This window comes from Malaya genurostris, chromosome 2 (genome assembly GCF_030247185.1).
Source record: "Malaya genurostris strain Urasoe2022 chromosome 2, Malgen_1.1, whole genome shotgun sequence".
In the NCBI taxonomy this organism is placed as follows: domain Eukaryota; kingdom Metazoa; phylum Arthropoda; class Insecta; order Diptera; family Culicidae; genus Malaya; species Malaya genurostris.
This window is the reverse complement of record NC_080571.1, coordinates 215,329,114-215,347,904: the sequence shown is the minus strand read 5'-3', so window position 1 is coordinate 215,347,904 and position 18,791 is coordinate 215,329,114. Positions and strand designations below refer to the sequence as shown.

The following is an 18,791-nucleotide window of genomic DNA, read 5'->3' as shown; positions in this document are numbered from 1 at the left end:
TATATTATATTATATTATATTATATTATATTATATTATATTATATTATATTATATTATATTATATTATATTATATTATATTATATTATTTTATATTGTATTATATTGTATTATGCTCAATTATATCGACAACGGGGAGGGGCAGGGAGTGCATCAGGGTATCTTACAAGTGAATGACTGGATGATGGAGTGGATTGCCAACCTGCGTCACGTGGGGGAAGCTTTGTGTTTCTCCCTGAAGGTTTGAAATGAGTAAGACGTACCCTTCTAAAAAACAAACCATCAGGCGGGTATAAGCTGGTATAGCGAAATTCTTTGTTATATGGCTGGATGTTCTTGCTGGAAGGCGCCGTGTCCTCAAACCCCATTTCTGTCTTCTTAACAGCAGTTATATGAAAGCTATCTGATAATCAAATTCGGATCTACTGTAAGTCTGTAGTAATGCCTTGAACTGATGGTGGCTTCACACATACATACATACATACATACATACATACATACTTACATACATACATACAATAAAGCCTACAAATTGAATCAGTTTTAAGAGAAATCTAGAAGAATTTCACCCTATTTTTGTATCATCGCTCTAAACGACGGTGTGCAATTTTAAGCACACTTTACCCTATGAAAGCATGATGAAATTTAATAGCAAGCTATGGCACTACGAGATTATTTATTTTATGAGTGACATTATTTGACACATACTCACACACATACACTCACAGACACATACATTGCTCAGCTCGATTAACTGTGTCAATTTTTCAAGTGATTGCATAAACTTTCTATATGAAAAAGGCAGTAAGTGTACTTTTATAGAAAAGCATCGTTATCATGATTTTGTAATAACACTAACAAGTAAGTACAAATTAAATAAAAGATTTAGAAACTTACATATTTTTCACCTAAAATATATAAATATAAATTTTCTAACTTACAGGGTCTGCCAACTAGATGAATTGAGCAGTAAGTTTTATAAAAATGTGCACCTCATTTAGCCATCGCTTGTGAAAAAATACTCATGAAATTAAGAATTTTCACTAATCTCACTATAATACCGGAACTGAAAGTCGGATCAACTTTTCGGGGACTTTTTAAAGAAATTTTAACACCTTTTATTTGTTTCTTAGTTAGTAAAAATTGGCTGAGAAATTTCCGAGAAAATTGAGTGCGCATATTTTAATACATTTGCACATATTTCCTTGTAATTCCGGAACCGGAAGTTGGATCCAAATGAAATTCAAGAAAATTGTTTGAGGCCAAAACACTTTTAATTTGAATCTAAGTTTGTGAAAACCGGTTCAGCCATCTCTGAAAAACGTGTGCGACTATTTTTTTCCTATTTTTGGAGCATATCACCCTGTAAATGAAAATGAAACTCAGGAATATCTCTGAGAAAATTGAGTGACATTATTTGTCACATCCACACATCCACACATCCACACACACACACACACACACACACACACACACACACACACACACACACACACACACACACACACACACACCTCGGTTGTAAAGTCGGTTTTCTAAGTGATTGCATAGCATTTCTATATGAGAAAGGCAAAAACATGGCAATCATAGATTTATATTCGAGAGGTAAATTTTAAAGTGATACAAATAAGTATTGCAGAATACAAAAAATGCTCCCGAAAATTTTGAAACATAGTGATTTTGACAACAGTTGTGTAGTCCTACGTCAAAAGTCCAAACGACCTCGCAGGGCTGTTCCATGCAGTTCAAAACAAAATGATCGTATTTTTGATCGCCTTTTCTGATATAGTTGTTACTCGGAAACTTAAAAAAAAATTGCGCAAAAATGTGGTTTAACAAACAACATAATTATTAAAAAAATTTAATCGACAACAAAATTTTTCCTCACTTTTTTTTAATTTGAAGCATACACGAACACTTGACGTTAATGCGACTAGTGTTTTTGAAAATATGAAAAGGCTACATCTGAGCTAATTCACAGGCATTTTCAATGCTTCAATATTTTAATAGAAAATAGTCATCTAAACAAGTGAATATGAACATTTAGGGGATTTTTGGATTGTACAAAAATCACATTTTCTATTTCGATTTCATTATGTTTCGTCTTCGGCTCACCATCACTTAAAGAATTTCAAATTGAACTATCATCTTCGCCTAGGAGCTCAATTTAAACCTCTTAGCCGATGCAAAGCTCACACTGTTTATGTAACATTATATGTAAATTATTGCGCCAAGGTGCAATAACTTATCTCGAGTGTAAACCAATAACGTGCGGTTTGAATTGAACTGCTAGGCTGCTTCCAGCACTGATGAGTCGAAGGAGAAACTCGAAGAATTCGAATTCAACCTATTGATGATAAACTAATGGAATGATGATTGCCAGGTTTGAGTAGTTTTGCACCTATTTCGATTTACATATTTGTGCAAGAGATTGGACATAATTTTTTTTCACAAGTTCAATCAGTTTTACAATCGACGGAAAAGATCTCTCCGGTAGTGTAGTGTGGAATATTCAATCAGAAAATTTTTATAATTACTCAAAAGAACCAAATTATCACTCTAATGGTCGTCATTCGTCACGTTCGGTGCATGTGGATTACATTCTGCGTAAATACATATAATATTTTTTCTACCCTGCACGCTTTCATTATAATAGCTGCATAGGAAGTAGTTATTTATGTTTCTAACTAAATCTTTCAAACTCAGAAGTGTGACGTACCAATTTTGCTAACACCATCTCTCCAATCATTTTTCACTAGGTTGACAGCCGCTCTGGCACACACGCCGCCTACCGATAAGCACATGACTAATAACAATACACTAGCGAAGTGCTCAATAATGCAGCAGCAATGAATTTGAATATACAGTGACTCGCAAATATTTGCTTTCGCTTGACGTAAATTTAAGTATTCCGGGCTACTCAGCTAAAGTATCAATGTAAAATTATTTTGAATAACAACCAACGTAAATTTGAGATGCCCACTGAAACCTTACAAAAAATTTAGAACAATTTGCTTCAGTGTTTGGAACTACTAGAACAAGTTTCCTAGTATCCGATCATTTCTGCGAGTCCCTGTAATTGCTCGTTCTGTTAGTTCCCAGCCGGCGCACATAATGAACTGATAAATTACCATTCACTTCTCCGCTTGTCCTAATACTGAACACAAACTCGTTCAGCAGGCCTCTGCCACAGAAAAAAAAATACGTCAACATTCGGGACGGCGAGAATGATCAGAAGTTTTCTCCAAGGATTCATTCTTTTCGGAAGAAGCCCTGACATCTCTCCTCCACTGTATGAACTTGTTATTTGCACTAGTCTTTCTTTTTTTTCAAATATTTATTATGTTCGGTGCTCATGTTCCACGGAGGCAACCCTGCAGCTGGCACAATTTGAACAGTGCAGCTCATTTCATAAATTTTCTATGAACGGCTTATTCACCCTCGTAGCTTATCATAGTGCAGCAGGGAGTTGCTTACCGGGATGGACTGGAAGCTCCCGTGCAACCGATGTTACTATTGTTAGGTTGTTTGTGGCGAGCGGAGCACCTGCTACCCCTTTCAGCATGCGGCTTATGATTTCGGGTGGAAGGCGGAGGAATTTCTGACTGTTATTGTTTGGCATTTGCTGGCATGCTTGATATTTTGATAGCGGAGGTTGTTGCCTCAATTGAAATGGAAGGTGTAATTTAGCATGTTCGGATTATTTGAAGAAAAAAAAACTATTCTAGCAAAATAGATACGATAGATTATTTATTGGATTTCAGTTGGTGGAATTCATATTTTGAATTTCGGTTCACTACCAAACATGTACGGAGCGTGGGAACGAATTCACGAATTTTCCAACTTTTCTATGAAGGGAAAAGATTCGCATAGTTCATTGAATTAGTCATCAGCTCCAAATACGTAGCATATTCTCTTCCAAACATCGTTCGTTGGTTTATGAGTCATTCAGTTTCTTTTCACTTTCTTCAAAGATAATCATTTCAAACAGTGACGGCAATGAGAAAGTATGGAGATCAGAGACAAAAAATACTTCATGCTCAGTATTTTTTTAATACATTGTGAGACAACAACAGCAACGTTAAGGTCATGCTCTTATGCACTTTTCAGATTCTCAGGATTCGGATTCGGTTTATGAATACTAAATCTGAATTTGGAAACTTAATTCAGCGCCTGGATTCTGGTTCGCCTGAACTCATAACTTCATTTCTGGTTTAGACTTCAGTGTCGGAATTCTTAGGGACTAAATTGTAATTCTGGAACCAGATTTTGGAACTGAATTTAATCCCTAATTTATTAGAGTCCAGATTTTTTAATAAGAAATTAAATTTCAAAATTCTGCAACAAACTTCAGTATATGGATTTTTGATTTGGATTCTGGAACGAAATTTTAGATCTAAACTCCGTTAAATGAATTAATTCCTGGACATAGTCTAAGACTTAGTCTTAGTCTAAGAATTTAACTGCTAAATTCAATTACAACATTCAACTTTAGGTTCAGATTTCAGAATCTGCATGCTGGAACCTAATTCAGGTTCAGAACTCAAGTTTAGAATTCACTTCTAAAACTAAATTCCGAATCTAAATTCTGAAAATGAACTCAGCTCCAGAATTCTACAACTAAATGGCTAAATTCAGAACCGAATTCTGGTCTTGTTCTAGGTTACGAATCAAGTTCCTAAATCCAATTCACAATTTAGGTTCTGGTGTAGATGAATAAATATGAAAATATTTACTCAATAGTTGTAAACAACGGATAAATTCCACAAATCGGTTCTTCTTCGAACCATTAATACATACCCAAAAAAAAAACTATGCAGTTTTCCTCCACTGAGTACTTCTATTTGTTCTGCGTTATTTAATTGTTTAAAAAACATGTTTTATTAGGAGCATGGCAGTTTTGTTCACGTCTTCCAGTTATAACTGTGGTATTACTCACTCGACTTTTTTATCGCGATTTTTTTCTTTTCCACAAGAAACGTTTCTATCCCAGCGATGATCTTCTCATTAGCTGAAAATAGTTTTTAAATCTGCGAACAGAATATAGTCTCCTGGCAAATATGATGGACGCAGTAGTAATTCGAATTACTATTCAAAGAATTTAGCTATCGTAACGATCGACTGTGATACGGTGGGTGGTTTGGATGGGTAGAACTTAATCGTGAATATCTCGTCTTGTACTATACCCAACAACATAACTTTTTCTTCATGCTATCGTAACTTTGATCAGTATTTTATGATAAAAATTTCAGTAGCATGAAATAACTACTAATAACTCAAAATTGAAGTTATCTAAAATGCTTGATTTAAAAGAGCATTTAGTTGATATGTAGTGCCAAAAACAGCGCGCAAAATTTCAACCGCTTGAATGAAACGAATCATCGCACAAAGCATATCAAGCAAAACCGACACATAGAAATGTAAAATATTTTCAGTGATGGCCGCTTTTGGTTTGTGGATATTCTTTTGAATCGCTATTTAATTTGTATTTTCAAGACGGATTCAACAGGTAATTTATTGAAATTGATGTCATATCAATTCATAACTTCTAATTTATGGCGTTTTCGCTTTCAAATTGCACTACACCAGTACAGTAGGTCAAGGCATTAATGAACGAACGAAAATGATGAATACATAAAAAGTAACACTTAACTACAATAAACGATTTCATTGCACAAAGCTACACTAAACTTTTGATGAGTGGCAGTGTTGGTGATTGCCGAAAATTTGACAGAAGCTGCTATATTGCTATCTATATTGTATACAACATTTTCAATCCGGTAGAAGATGCTACAAGAACTCGAGTCTCTCAATGCATGAACCGTGAAAGAATTTTCCTACATTTCATCGCTTCATTTCATACTCTGAGTATTTCACGCCCTTCAAAAAATTTAAAGTCTGATAATAATCGTTGCTGTGTGGAATTTCCCAAGAGAGAATCGCAAGTTGACAATTATCGCAGAAAATCGAATCGATGATTCAACTCGATGATTCTCATACTAGGTTGCAATATTTCAAAACCTTTGTGTGGAGCATTCACAGACATTTTCATAGACACAACTTACACAAAGGTTATATGCACATAGTTAGAATAAGCGGCAATAGTAAAATGATTCTATCGCAATTATCAACTGCCTGTATAGAATCGGATCGCGAAACGAGAATAAGCGACCGTTTGTTGCTTTAGAGAGGATCCCCACAGCAGCGTGCTAACCTTTGATTCTCAGAAATGTCATCGAGAGAAATTCGCTCTCGTACTGGTGTCGATTCTATGTTAAATGAGCCATGCCGGGTTTTTGTTGTTGCGATGATTTCCAACTCTCTTTGATGGCACTGATTCAATCGTTGAAGAGTTGCCAGTGAACGTTCTTTGGTACAATAAAAGCCATCCTTGATGAGTGGTATCAATATATTGGCGAAAACGAACGATTTCAGTGCAATTTCCGCTACACCGGTATAGTGCAATTTAAAAACGAAAACGCCATTAGAAATCCAAGATGTTGACAATTTGTGGTGAATTTTTCAAATTTAACTGAATATGTGAATGAATTTGAACATTGCATTTTTAATATCATCGTAATCGGTCTTGTCCCCTGTAACATTTTGCTCTCGTGTATTCTATCTAATATTTGCACAGTTAAAATTCCTCTAGTGAAGCATTAAAAGTTTACAAAATTCACACAATCAATCAACTAGTACGTACGATTATCGATATTAAGAAATGTGGAAAAAGCATGTCAGTTTTATGCGTATTCGCTTCATCCAGTTATGCCTCTGATATTACCCACCCACTTTTTTCATATGAAAACTGTGTCTACCTGTCAGGCAGAGGACTTATTGACCGACGTGTTAGTATTCTGTCATTAACTTGGTTCCCCAATCGTTGATTATAAATACGTTTTTTTGTGGAATTTTGTGTTCCAGCTCTCGTCCCGAAAGGTTATAAAAAGTGAGACATGAAGGTTGATTTTTTTCGATTGTTGGGCAACTTTTCACCCGGGTTGGCGATTCAATGCTTTACAAGCCAGTTGTAGAATGTTTGAGCCCCGACCTGAAAGGATTCTTATTGTCAATAGAATCGTGGCATTAGCCATGCAATGCTTCTGTACGCTATGAATCGGCTGCGAAATCGACGGTTTAAAATTTTAAACACACAGTACCGGAACTGGAAGTCGGACCTGGAATGTAATTCATCAGCAACCTATAGACCTTTAATTTGAGCCAAAGTTCGTGATGTTCGATCAAGCCATTTCTAAAAAAAAGAGACCGATTTTCGCTTTTGAATTTTTGCCCACAATTCCCGGTATTTTCGAAACTGGTATAACCGAAGTTCGGTTCGTTTAGTAAATAACTAATATAGTCTACAGATTAAAATAAGTTGAACCAAATCTAAAAGACAATTTTCCTTTTTTGCATCGTCGCTCTAAACGACGGTGTGATGTTTTGGCAATACTTTACCTCTACGAACGACCATAATAGTTAAGGCCAGACCTAAATAAACGATATACCTTATGATCAAAAAAGAACCGGAATTTTCATTTTGAAATTCCCGCGCTTGTCCAATTGGTAAACTTTTATTCTCTCAACGTTGGCAACACTTTTATACATATTCTGTCAAATTTTGACGCATATCGTAAGATTAGTTTTTGTTTGACATCTATATAAAGAAGTTGAAATATTTTCGTGTGGCGATTTTTATAATGCATGAAAATTTAGAACGTTCTGAAAATTTCAAAGAATATTCTCAACTAAATTTCGATGACAGTGTCAGGTGTAGTTTTTGATAATCATCGTTTCAAAGAAAATTTGATTTGAAGCAGAAAAAATATTGAAAAACTACGTACTCTGCCTTAAAGTTAAAGCCTCTGTAATCCGAACAAAAAAAGATCATTCTGAGGGAGCAAAAGAAAACCGAAGAATGAATTCGAATATTACTCAGTGCACTAACTAATGTACCCGGTGAACGGTCGTTAGTAGGTTAAAGCCGGGTATAAATGATATAAAAAAACCTTGCGAATCCATGTCGTTTTATTTGTTTCATTACACGATTGTTTGATTCAACTGAACAGTTTTATGCACACATCCAAATTATATGGATTATATGAAATCTATACATTATTCATGTATAACAAAGACGGCATATAACCAAAATATTTGAAAAACTAAAAAAAAAACAGTTTTTATGAAGCTCGATTAACATGTTTTTCCGCGTAGTTCGTTTGAGTGGATTATCAAATATCTGTGTAAAAATAGTACGAAAATATACTCGGAGCAATCAACGAACACGGTATTTTAAACGTCTTCCTTAAAAAATGAATAATATGCTTGAAATGATTCTAAAACAATTTTGCCGTTTGCTATGCACTATTTCACTATCCAAAGGCATATCATTTTAATCAAATTTTGAACTCTCAAATTATACTGTTTATAAGACATAACGCCTGAAATTATATTACATAGAAATCCATCACATCAGCAATACACCATTAATGTACGCGTGGTGCGTTACGCGTAAATTTCAGCCAAATCAAATCAATTGGCGTGAAATTATGGTGCATTATCCTGACATGAAAATGCACTCTTTTTCCGAAATCATGACTTTTTTTACTCACTCATACAATCGGGAATTCTGTCCGTGCAAGTAGATCTGCATTCATACATGGCCAGCGTTGCGATTGATTAGCATGCAGGGAGCAATGCAGTTTGCATAATGTGGAACAACGTGCTATTCTCAAGTTTGTTGGCATTTTGTCACCTCAATTGGTTGTGATCAATAACGGAGTAGCAATGCAGGGGGGCGGTTCCTAATGGTAATGCTAATGCTATTATCATCGTGTTATTTACCAAGATATATCAAAATTTTCTCCAATTCCAACTGATGCAACTTCTCTCCCGAATACTTTTCGAAATGCTTTGAACACTTCACTTCTTTAGTAGCAAGGCTTTTGGTCGTAACCGGTAAACAGTTTTGAATGAGCCATCAGGCACAGCGAAAATGTTTAGCTTCTTCAATACATATTTTCGCTATTTCATTGTGAATTTACATTTATTCAGTCAATCACGAAAAGCAGCTACGCCGGTCTACTTCAGCTGAGCTCAGAAGACGTAATATTAATTTGTTATTCACTTTTTAGGTGCAGCCTAGCCTATACTCTCCTGCCATTTCCATATGAATTTTCACCTTATTTGAGTTGAATTGAGTTGAGCTTGACGAATAAAGTCTATCGTTTGACTATAACTTCAGAAATTGCATTAATAATTGCTAGTTTATTCCGCCAAATGTGAAACAAAAAACAAAATGTCTTATTTGTCTCATATAAGGGTACTCGCATATCGGTCCCATTCGATACAAATCATATTATGCTATTATTGATATGTTCCCTCTGAGAAAATGATAAGTTTTTGATAGTGAATATTTCTTGTTTTCTTGTTGTATCTAACGTATCAACAAAATTTTTACTACATGCCATCGGATCATCAATTTATGGTAAGATATTCAGTTGTATGACATAATCACAAATCATTCAAAGTTAAAGTTTTCTGAAATGTTTGGTGTCAACAAATACCAACGAAGAAAACTCTTGACACCTTCCTTGTACCTGGTTAACACATGCTATATTTCGTTCATTCTATACTGAGAAGTAAAGCAAGTGCATCATCCCGTCGGTCCAGAGCTTAGTACCAGTTCCAGTATGATGAATTCAGTTCAATATTGAATCAACTGCGGGACATTTGCGGCTTCCCTTCAAAGAAGATCGATTGCTTCATCCTGCTGCTGGTCGTTTGCATTGGAGCAAAATACAACGCTAAGTGGACACCGATGGGGTGCCAAATACAATTAAGATTAATTCTTCACAAATCGGAGATAAAAATCATCAGTTTAGTGCAAACCCAGTACATTTTGATTAACTTTGTGCACATTTCGCGAAATTCGTACCAAACGAGTGCGAATAATGTCAGCATTTGACTGCTTCGCGTTCTAGAAATATGCTCCAGTGTTTAATTTCGTAGAGATTTCCAATTCGGAATGTCAAAAATGAATCCCGTATCCCGTATTTCGATAGTTTGTTTTTCACTGAAATAAGCAAACTCGAAATGAAATAATCGACAGAAAAATTATGTAAATTGCTCTCATTTATTGTGTGGTAGAAAATATATGTCACCAATAAGGTAATCTTTAGAATAAATGCACCGTTACAATTCTGGAAGCGAGGTAGTAAAAGTTGCGAAATTCACACAGTCAGCTAATACGAACGTTTTTCATTTAAAAAAAACCTTTTTAATCCACCTAGTAGTGTAATGATACCTTTTCATATCACTTTTAAATTCAAAAATATCACTAGAAGATTCTGTGAACAAGTTTTTTTTTTCAATCATAAATAAAATAAGAAACTTTCTTTGGGTATGAACTAACATAACTTTTCCAATTTGTAAACAGTTATGTCAAGTTGATAAGAATTTGTCTTTATTCTACAATGTCGCACTAAATGATTAAACACATTTTACCCTATAGTTCTGTAACCGAAAATCGGATTCAGCAACCTATGAGACTATATGAACGTTTATTTGAGCCTAAGTTTGTGGAAATCCATCCAATCATCTCTAAGAGAATTGAGTGAGTCTCGTTTTAGAGTTTTTGACCACTATTTTCGATACTTCTGGCACCGGGAACTTGAAACCAGTATAGCCGAAGTCGGTTCGTTTATGATAAGCCGAATTGAGAACCTTGCTGTAAAAAATATTTTGCTGCTAAATCCGCACAGTTTTGGTTGCCTCATGAATTTTTAGTTTTCTTCAGTTTTAGAAAAACATTGTTTTAAAATTCAAAACTTGCAAAAAATTGTTCAAGATTTATCTCAGCTTTCTTCACGTTTCGCCTTCGGCTCATCAGCGCTTAAAGCAGTTCAAATTGAACTGCCATCTCCGCCTAACAGTCTAATTTGAACCGCTATGCAGACGCAAAGTTTACACTATTTATGTAACGACTTTTTGGATATTACACCGAGATGCTATATCCTTTCTGATGGCTAGAACGAAAACGAGTGACGACTGACTGACTGATTTATCTGTTTGGAAGAAACGCAAAACTTGCAGACTAGAGAATGTTATCAAAAAAGTTGCAGAAATACAGCATTCAAATCAATCAGATAATTTGTATTCGGTTTTTATCTCGCGAAAAAAAACTTTTGAAGATATTGAACGAAAGTTTAGGTTCATCATAGTTACTCTCATAGTTATATATTACCGCTTGAGCAACTTGTTTTTACAACTACAGCACATGGGCTTACCAAAAAAATAACTACAGTGCGCATCACAAAAGTCGGGCCGCTAAGATGAATGACCATACTGTATTGTTGTTTGATTCAACAAGAAGATTTAAACAGATAAAATAAACAAACCGTAGAGCATTTCTATCCGAAATATGAACATTTTAATATTTCCTGTTAATTAGATCTTATAAGTTATTACGTTGCGTGAACCATTTTCTGTTCAGCTGACTGTTACCATCGATGCCATATTGGAAATATTCAAGAAAAATTCATTTCGATATTTTTTAGGTTTAATAAAACATTAGTTTGATAAAAATCGTCTGAAATTTTTTGGGAATGTTTGAATACGCGTATTTTAAACATCATTCCGATGATTATCATTAAAAATAATAGACTGTCATTTTCACAGATATTGGTGCACAATCATCAAAACGCATTAATTCATAGGCGCTTGAAAATTTCGGGCGTAGGAATACATGTTTCACCATAAAAATGCCGTTTTTTGTCGGTTTTTCATTTACAAAAACACAAAATATCAATTCTACAATATGTAGCTTTATCATTTTTCATGTGCAGATTATTTTACAAGAGCCATGTTTGTGTTACGAGCAGTAAATATTGAAAATTAAATGTAAAACTTATTCAATAGAAATTACGTGTGTTATGTTTTTGTTTACATTACGTGGTAGTTTTCACAACTGTTTTTTCGCTGATTTTGTCACTGCTTTTGAGATGGAATCGACGCATGAGTTTTGTATCAGTTGCACAATCGTTATGAATAACGTAATAACGTAAATAACGGAAGAACTTAAAGATATGGTGCACAAACACAGAAAAATTGCGCTTTTTCCATAACAACACAGTTACTATAATAGTAATATAAGCTAACTTGATAAATTTCACAATCAGTAGAATATACAGGACAGTAACATACAGGACAGGTACATACTACTTGGGTAATTGAGTAAAAAATTTAGAAATTTACATACTTTTTAACCTGAAAAATATAGATCTAAATGTGCTAACTCTGCACGCTATACGAAATTGAAAAAAGTATGATGCGAACAGACCAAAGTCGGTGGTGTTTTTGTCTTTCGTACCGCATGTACCGACGCATACCAGTTTTGCATCGTCATTTTGAATGACGATTTGAATGTTTTGACACTCATCGTCCTATAATTTCGGAACCGGAAGTCGGATCTGGATGAAATTTCACAGTGTTTTCAAAGACTCTGAGAGCTTCAATTTGAATCATGATTAGTGAAAAACGGTTTAACCGTTGCTGAGAAATTGAAGTGATTTCCGCTTTTTGAGCTTTTCTTCACTATTATCGGTGTTTTCAGAAGCGGAAACCGGGCACTAGTAGTCCCTAAGTATTTTTATATATTCACTCACTAACAAGATCTGCCAACTAGATGAATTTGGCAGCAAGATTTATAAAAATGTGCACCTCGTATCGCCATCGCTTGTTAAAATATGGACCAGGATGTCGGAACTGGATAATCTTTTCAGAGATTTTTGAAAAAATCTCAAGACCTTTTATCTGCTTCTAAGTTTGTAAAAATCGGTTAAGAAATTTCCAAGAAAACTGAGTGCGCATTTACTACTAAAGTAGAACAAATTTCCATGTAATTCCGGAACCGGAAGTCGGGTCGGAATAAAATTCAATAACGATTTATGGGACCATAAGACCTTTCATTTGAATCTGGAAAAATCTGTTTGTTTGGAAATCGGATCAGCCACAAATAATGTCTGAGAAAATCGAGTGACATTATTTTTCACATGCACACATACATGCATACATACACACATACATACACCCATACACACAGGCATTTTGTGATCTCGGCGAGCTCTCTGGGCCTCCGTTCAAAAGTCGGTTTTCACAGTGATTTTATAGTCTTTCTACATGAGAAAGGCAAAAAGTCAAAATTTTGATAAAAGAAATTGTACTGACATTTCATGTGGGACTGATATGCTGAAATGGTTCGTGCAGGTGAGTAAAAGATGCCAGATGATAATTATCAAATATTCAAGTTTATTACTCTCAGTTAAACATGTAATTCAAATTTTAAGTTCACGTTCAGTGTTTGTTTGTATGTACAGGAAAGTTTCCCTCTTTACAACAGAATAAACAAAATGTACTCACAGAAACATGATAACGGCCTTGGCCTTCCACGATTGTTGTTAATGCTGTTATCCCTCCAATTGTTTTGCACAAACGTTGTTTTGCGTTTTCGTTACTGGCTTATGTGAAGTCCTGTACTGTACTCTGCCTCTGTAAGAGTTCTGCTTCAGTACAAAATGTAATCCTTTCTGTATTAAGAGTTCGATAGATATTTAACTTTATATAATAGCACTAAATTTAACTAATCCATTTGCATTTCACTTAACTTCCAAAAACACTGTATTCACCTCTAACGCAGTATTTTTATTGCAGATGATGAAATCTGTAGTTTCTTTAATAAAATCACTTATCACAAACTTCAATTATCAAACTTCATCCGTTCTGTTAGCACAGCACCGATTAATCACCGTTGTCGGGATAAGTAATGCGATTAACTTGTTTCTCAACCCAGTAACACAATCAACAATCAACGTAGCAGAAAGAGCAAGCGACAAATCCAACGAAGCAGATTATTTCATATGGCTAAGCAATCATCCGCTATTAAGCGCAAACTACACTTCCAAATTTTCGGCTGCAATGGGATAATTATCGCACAGCGTGGGACGGCGCGAACATCCAGAACATTGTATCAAATTAGCACCGAACCGACGACGTCACTTATGGCTAAACGGTTTTACACAATCACCAGAGAACGAGCTGCTCGGTTTCAGGTTCACCCAAACCAGCAGTCGTTTACAGTAGAAGATTTGTTCCGGCTTGCGAACCACTTAACGCTCCTAGAAATCACTCTATTCTTCCAGCCTTCCAACAAATTAAGTTATGCTCCGTTTCGAGACCGAGCACACAAATCCTTCGATTAATATTTAATTAAGAACTATCAATTTATGTTACGTATTCCGCTGGCGACTCTTCATCACATCAGAAAGCTAATATCGTCGGAAACACTCTCCCAGAATAAAAAACAAAGCATGGGAAGCCACAACTCACTTTTGCTGCTCACCCCTTTCGCTATGCACTGCCGAACCCGACCGATGCTTCTTCCTTGATAGCTGACGATGATGATTGGATTGAATTAGATTGTCCAGAAAGGACCACTCCGTCGGACCACATCAACCCGTTCTCAACACGCACACTCACACTCACGGTATAGCTGTATCTATCTACTGTCTGCACTAGGTCTGAAGGCTGGCAAGTGGCAGCAGAGCGCGACAACCGTTGGACGCAAGCTTCGAGATACCGACAGCACCAAGTCCCGCATGCGAATGACATTCGAGCGCACCGAAAGAACAGGACGATCCCCGTCTTCGCAGCATACCTTCTGCCAAGCTGGAAAAGCTCCGCAAGCTTCGGTTCGTGGCGCCGACTGGACCGGACCGATGACACCACGAACCCGTCGGTGCCGAGGCGGTTCGTTATGCTGCGAGATTTTGGGTTAAAGCAAACGAACAACATCAGTCAACATCAGTCCGTGGGAGAACTGAGCTACAACATAGCGGCATAGCTAGGCAGCAGATATGTTGAAGCACAAAAACTATGCTGGCAGCTCTCTCGTGCGAAACGTGGAAAACTGTTAGGGCGGGAGAATTGTGATTTAATAGTTTTGAAAACATTCAATCCGTGGTGCTACGCGACCAAGTAGTTGCATGAAACAAACGTATAACGAATTTCAATATCTCAATCATTAATAAGACATTTTACCGATCGAATCATATTGAACTATTTATTAATGGTATGAAAAAATACATTTTAATCGAGGCTTGAAGCACTGAGTGTCTTACTTTTGCATACGGGACCCTCTACGATCTCAACAGAATATTAGTGTTTTTTTCGTCCTACATCGATCGAAATAAATGGTAGTTAGGTAGTGACGCTCTGGATTCTATCATCACGTGGGTGTAGGAGAATTGCCATATTGAGCGTTTTCGTTAGGAAAAATCACGAACTCATACGTGGTTTCTCATTCTAACCATTATTCGTTAAATGACTGCTTCTAACAAATTCATTGAGATTGATACAATTTATTATCTTTTTATATGGATGGATATGGGTGGAGAAACCCCCCTTTGAGTTGAACACTGTATATGTCAATCTCAAACGGACGCAAAAACCACCATCTTTTAAATGAAAAATAATTATCACAATAAAATGTTGACATAAAAAAGAATATAACATAAATTATCACAATACATCTTAAAATTAATAGTCACATAACATTATTAAAAATATGAATGGTTCTCCAAATTCAAAAAGATCTTCTTCAGCAGTGAATGTTTGAATGGTGGCGGCTATCGGTTCATTACATCCAAAACTAATTCTATTAAATCTTTACCATTCCGCAGAGATCTGTTTGGTTTTCGAAAATTAATTTCGGATCGCAATTTCGGTGCACTTTCTCCGTTGATCAGTTTTGCAATAACTACTGCCTGTTGTATTTTGCGGCGAAGTTCCGGCAATTCGATTCCAATTAGTTGGCATCTATCCGTACGCCGTAACGCCTATAACTTACTGAAATATAACGCATTTAACGCCTCGTGCCGTCTATGACTCTCAAAAAGTAACGCATGTAACGCTTCGTAACGCCTATGACGCACGAAAACGAACGTATGTAGCACTTCGTAACGATTATAACTTACAAAAAGTAACGCTTGCAACGCTTCGTAATGCCTATAACTAACAAAAAATGCATGTAACACTTCGTAACGTCTGTCAGATCTCAACCAATAAATTCTAAAGTATCATTTCATTAACTCCATTGGAGTTCCAATTTAAATTTTATTCTATGTTAGACCCCTTTCTCTTCCATGAGTTTAACCAAAAGCCGCCTATATTATATTAATAAAAGTGGTGAACTGATACAAACAAACCTGAAATAGTTATAAGATCACGTACAAAATAAATGTATTTTATTTAATGTAATTTATAATAGTAAATCGCTTGATAAAAACAGTGTTTAGATAAACTAATGAATACCATCATTATGATATTCGAAATATATTAGCTTATTAATTATTAAATTTACGGTTGACGCAAATGCACATATGATACAATTCATAAGAACGTAATCCGTGAAACGACTTATTTTACAAGAATAATATAAATATACATCAAACATACCTCGCTTATCAAGCAAACGTGTAAATTAACATGTTTTAGCACTTAAAAATATGTCCGAATGCATTAAATATAAGTTAGATTGGCTGTAAAATTGAGTCATTTTTGACGCTCATACATGTCGGTCCCTGAAGACGTAAATTTACACGATTTTTTCTAGGTGTGTATGGTGGATGCTTATCTATATTGCCTATGTAATAAACGTATTAATGGAAAAAAATTTTCGAAACGTCAATAACTTTAATAAATGAACGCAATTTAACGCTTTATAATGCCTATAGGTTTCAAAAAGTAAAGCATGTAACGCTTCGTAACGCCTTTAACTTACAGAAATGTAACGCATGTAATTTACTAAAATGAATCGCATGTAACGCTTCATAATGTCATAACCCACAAGAAAGTAACGCTTCGTAAAGCTCATAACTTACAAAAAAGTAACGCATGTAACGTTTCGTAACTCCGAAAATTTAAAAAAAAAGTAACGCATGTGACACTTTGTAACGTCTAAAACTTAAAAATGTAACGATTCGTAATGCCTTTAACTTAGAAAAAATTAACGCTTTGTAACGCTCCGTAACTCCTAAAACTTAAAAAAAGGCATGAAATGGATCGTAACGTCATAACGCTTCGTAACACCTGTAACTTACAAATAAGTAACGCATTTAACGCTTCGTAAGGATTATAACTTACAAAAAGTTAAGCATGTAACGCTTCGTAACGACTATAGCATACAAAAAAGTAACGCATGTAATGCTTCGTAACGCCTATAGCTTACAAAAAAAAGTACCGCATGTAACGCTTCGTAACGCTTACTTACAGAAAAGTAACGCGTGTAACGCTTCGTAACTCCTTTTTGTTTTGTTTATTTTGAAGGGCAGTGAAAAGCTCGAGGCCCCGGTGAAATTTGACACTCTTATAAGTTACTAAAAAATAACGCATATAACGCTTCGTACCGTCATAAATCACTAAAAAGTAACGCTTCGTAACTCGTTTACCGGAAGAATCTAATCCTTATAACGGTTTATAACATTCTACAAAATAATTAATATGATTTGTAAGCTTCAACTTAAGAAAACTATCGTATGCAACGCTTTCTAGCTTCTTCAATTTAACGTAACGCTTCCCATCTCACGATAATATCGTTATAGTCGCTTCGTCAAATGGAACATTTTTCCATATTGGGGGCTGGTATAGCGTGATGAGCAAGTCGATGCGTTTCTTGCAACCCGCCTGGATTCGATTCCCAAGCCCGCACATCAGGAATCAGAACAAATTGGCTCAAATGGCACGTTCCCCTTGATATTTGGAGATTTGTGCCTTGCCATCAATTTGTTTTTAGCATCATTTTCCCGATATATAAGAGGGAAGGATTGAAAGGAAATGGTAAGGGTTGGACTAGGAGGATGGGAAAAATTGACGACACAAAAACACATAAAAGCAGAAGTAAATTCTGCACCCCTAAGGGATGCCGAACAATCTGCTGAGGATCACATTTAGTGGAAGCAGAAGTAAATTCTGAACCTCTACGAGGTCCCGAACAGTCCGCTGTTAATAAAACCTCCAACCCCCGAGAGGATTTGAAGATCTTACAAAAGCGACACCATTCTGCACTCCCGGAAGAATGCAGAACGATTCGCAGTATGTACGAGCAGAAGTAAATTCGGCACCCCCTAAAAGATGCCAAACAATCTGCTAAACCCTATTTAAGGTAAATACAGAAGGGATTCATTCACTCCAGGAAGAACGATGAACCCTTCTGACTATAGCTCCTTACCACATTGGGTAAGAAACGAGAGAATATCCTTCAATTTTAGCTCCGCATACACAGACTCAACCATGTATGGAGAACCAAAAACCCGGATACGTAGCTGCGTCAATGCGGGACAGTTACATATCAGATGATATGAAGTACCATAATCGCATTCACACAAATCACACGAATAATACTCAGCACGTTGAATAGTAGCCATGTGATAATTTAGTTTGCAATGTCCAGTCAGAGCTCTGACCAGAATACTGCAATGATGCTTGGAGAAATGCAGTAGACACTTTGACATTGTCAGATTTAAATCTGGTAGAAATGCTTTTGTCTGAGCGCAAGTTTGCAAGCTGCGCCAGTAGCTGGCATGTTTGGATACAGCCCAAGAACGAATCTTGTGCTTTATCCAACTAGTTGAAAGTGGTAAAGCTGGTTCAGGACCAACGAAATCATTCGTTGCACCAGCTCTAGCCAACTCATCAGCCCATTCATTTCCAGTAATACCAGAATGGCCGGGTACCCAT

At 35.9% G+C, this 18,791-nt stretch overlaps 1 protein-coding gene across 2 annotated transcripts in view; it reads right to left on the bottom strand.

The window, feature by feature from the left end:
* Positions 1–14,648, bottom strand: part of LOC131427532 (protein madd-4) — a 671,835-nt gene extending 657,187 nt beyond the window's left edge. For both annotated transcript variants that reach the window (XM_058590802.1, XM_058590803.1), the window contains exon 1: positions 13,419–14,648. The gene's annotated coding sequence lies outside the window, so the exon portion shown is untranslated. The remainder of the gene's footprint in view (positions 1–13,418) is intronic.
* Between the last annotated feature and the right edge of the window lie 4,143 nt (positions 14,649–18,791).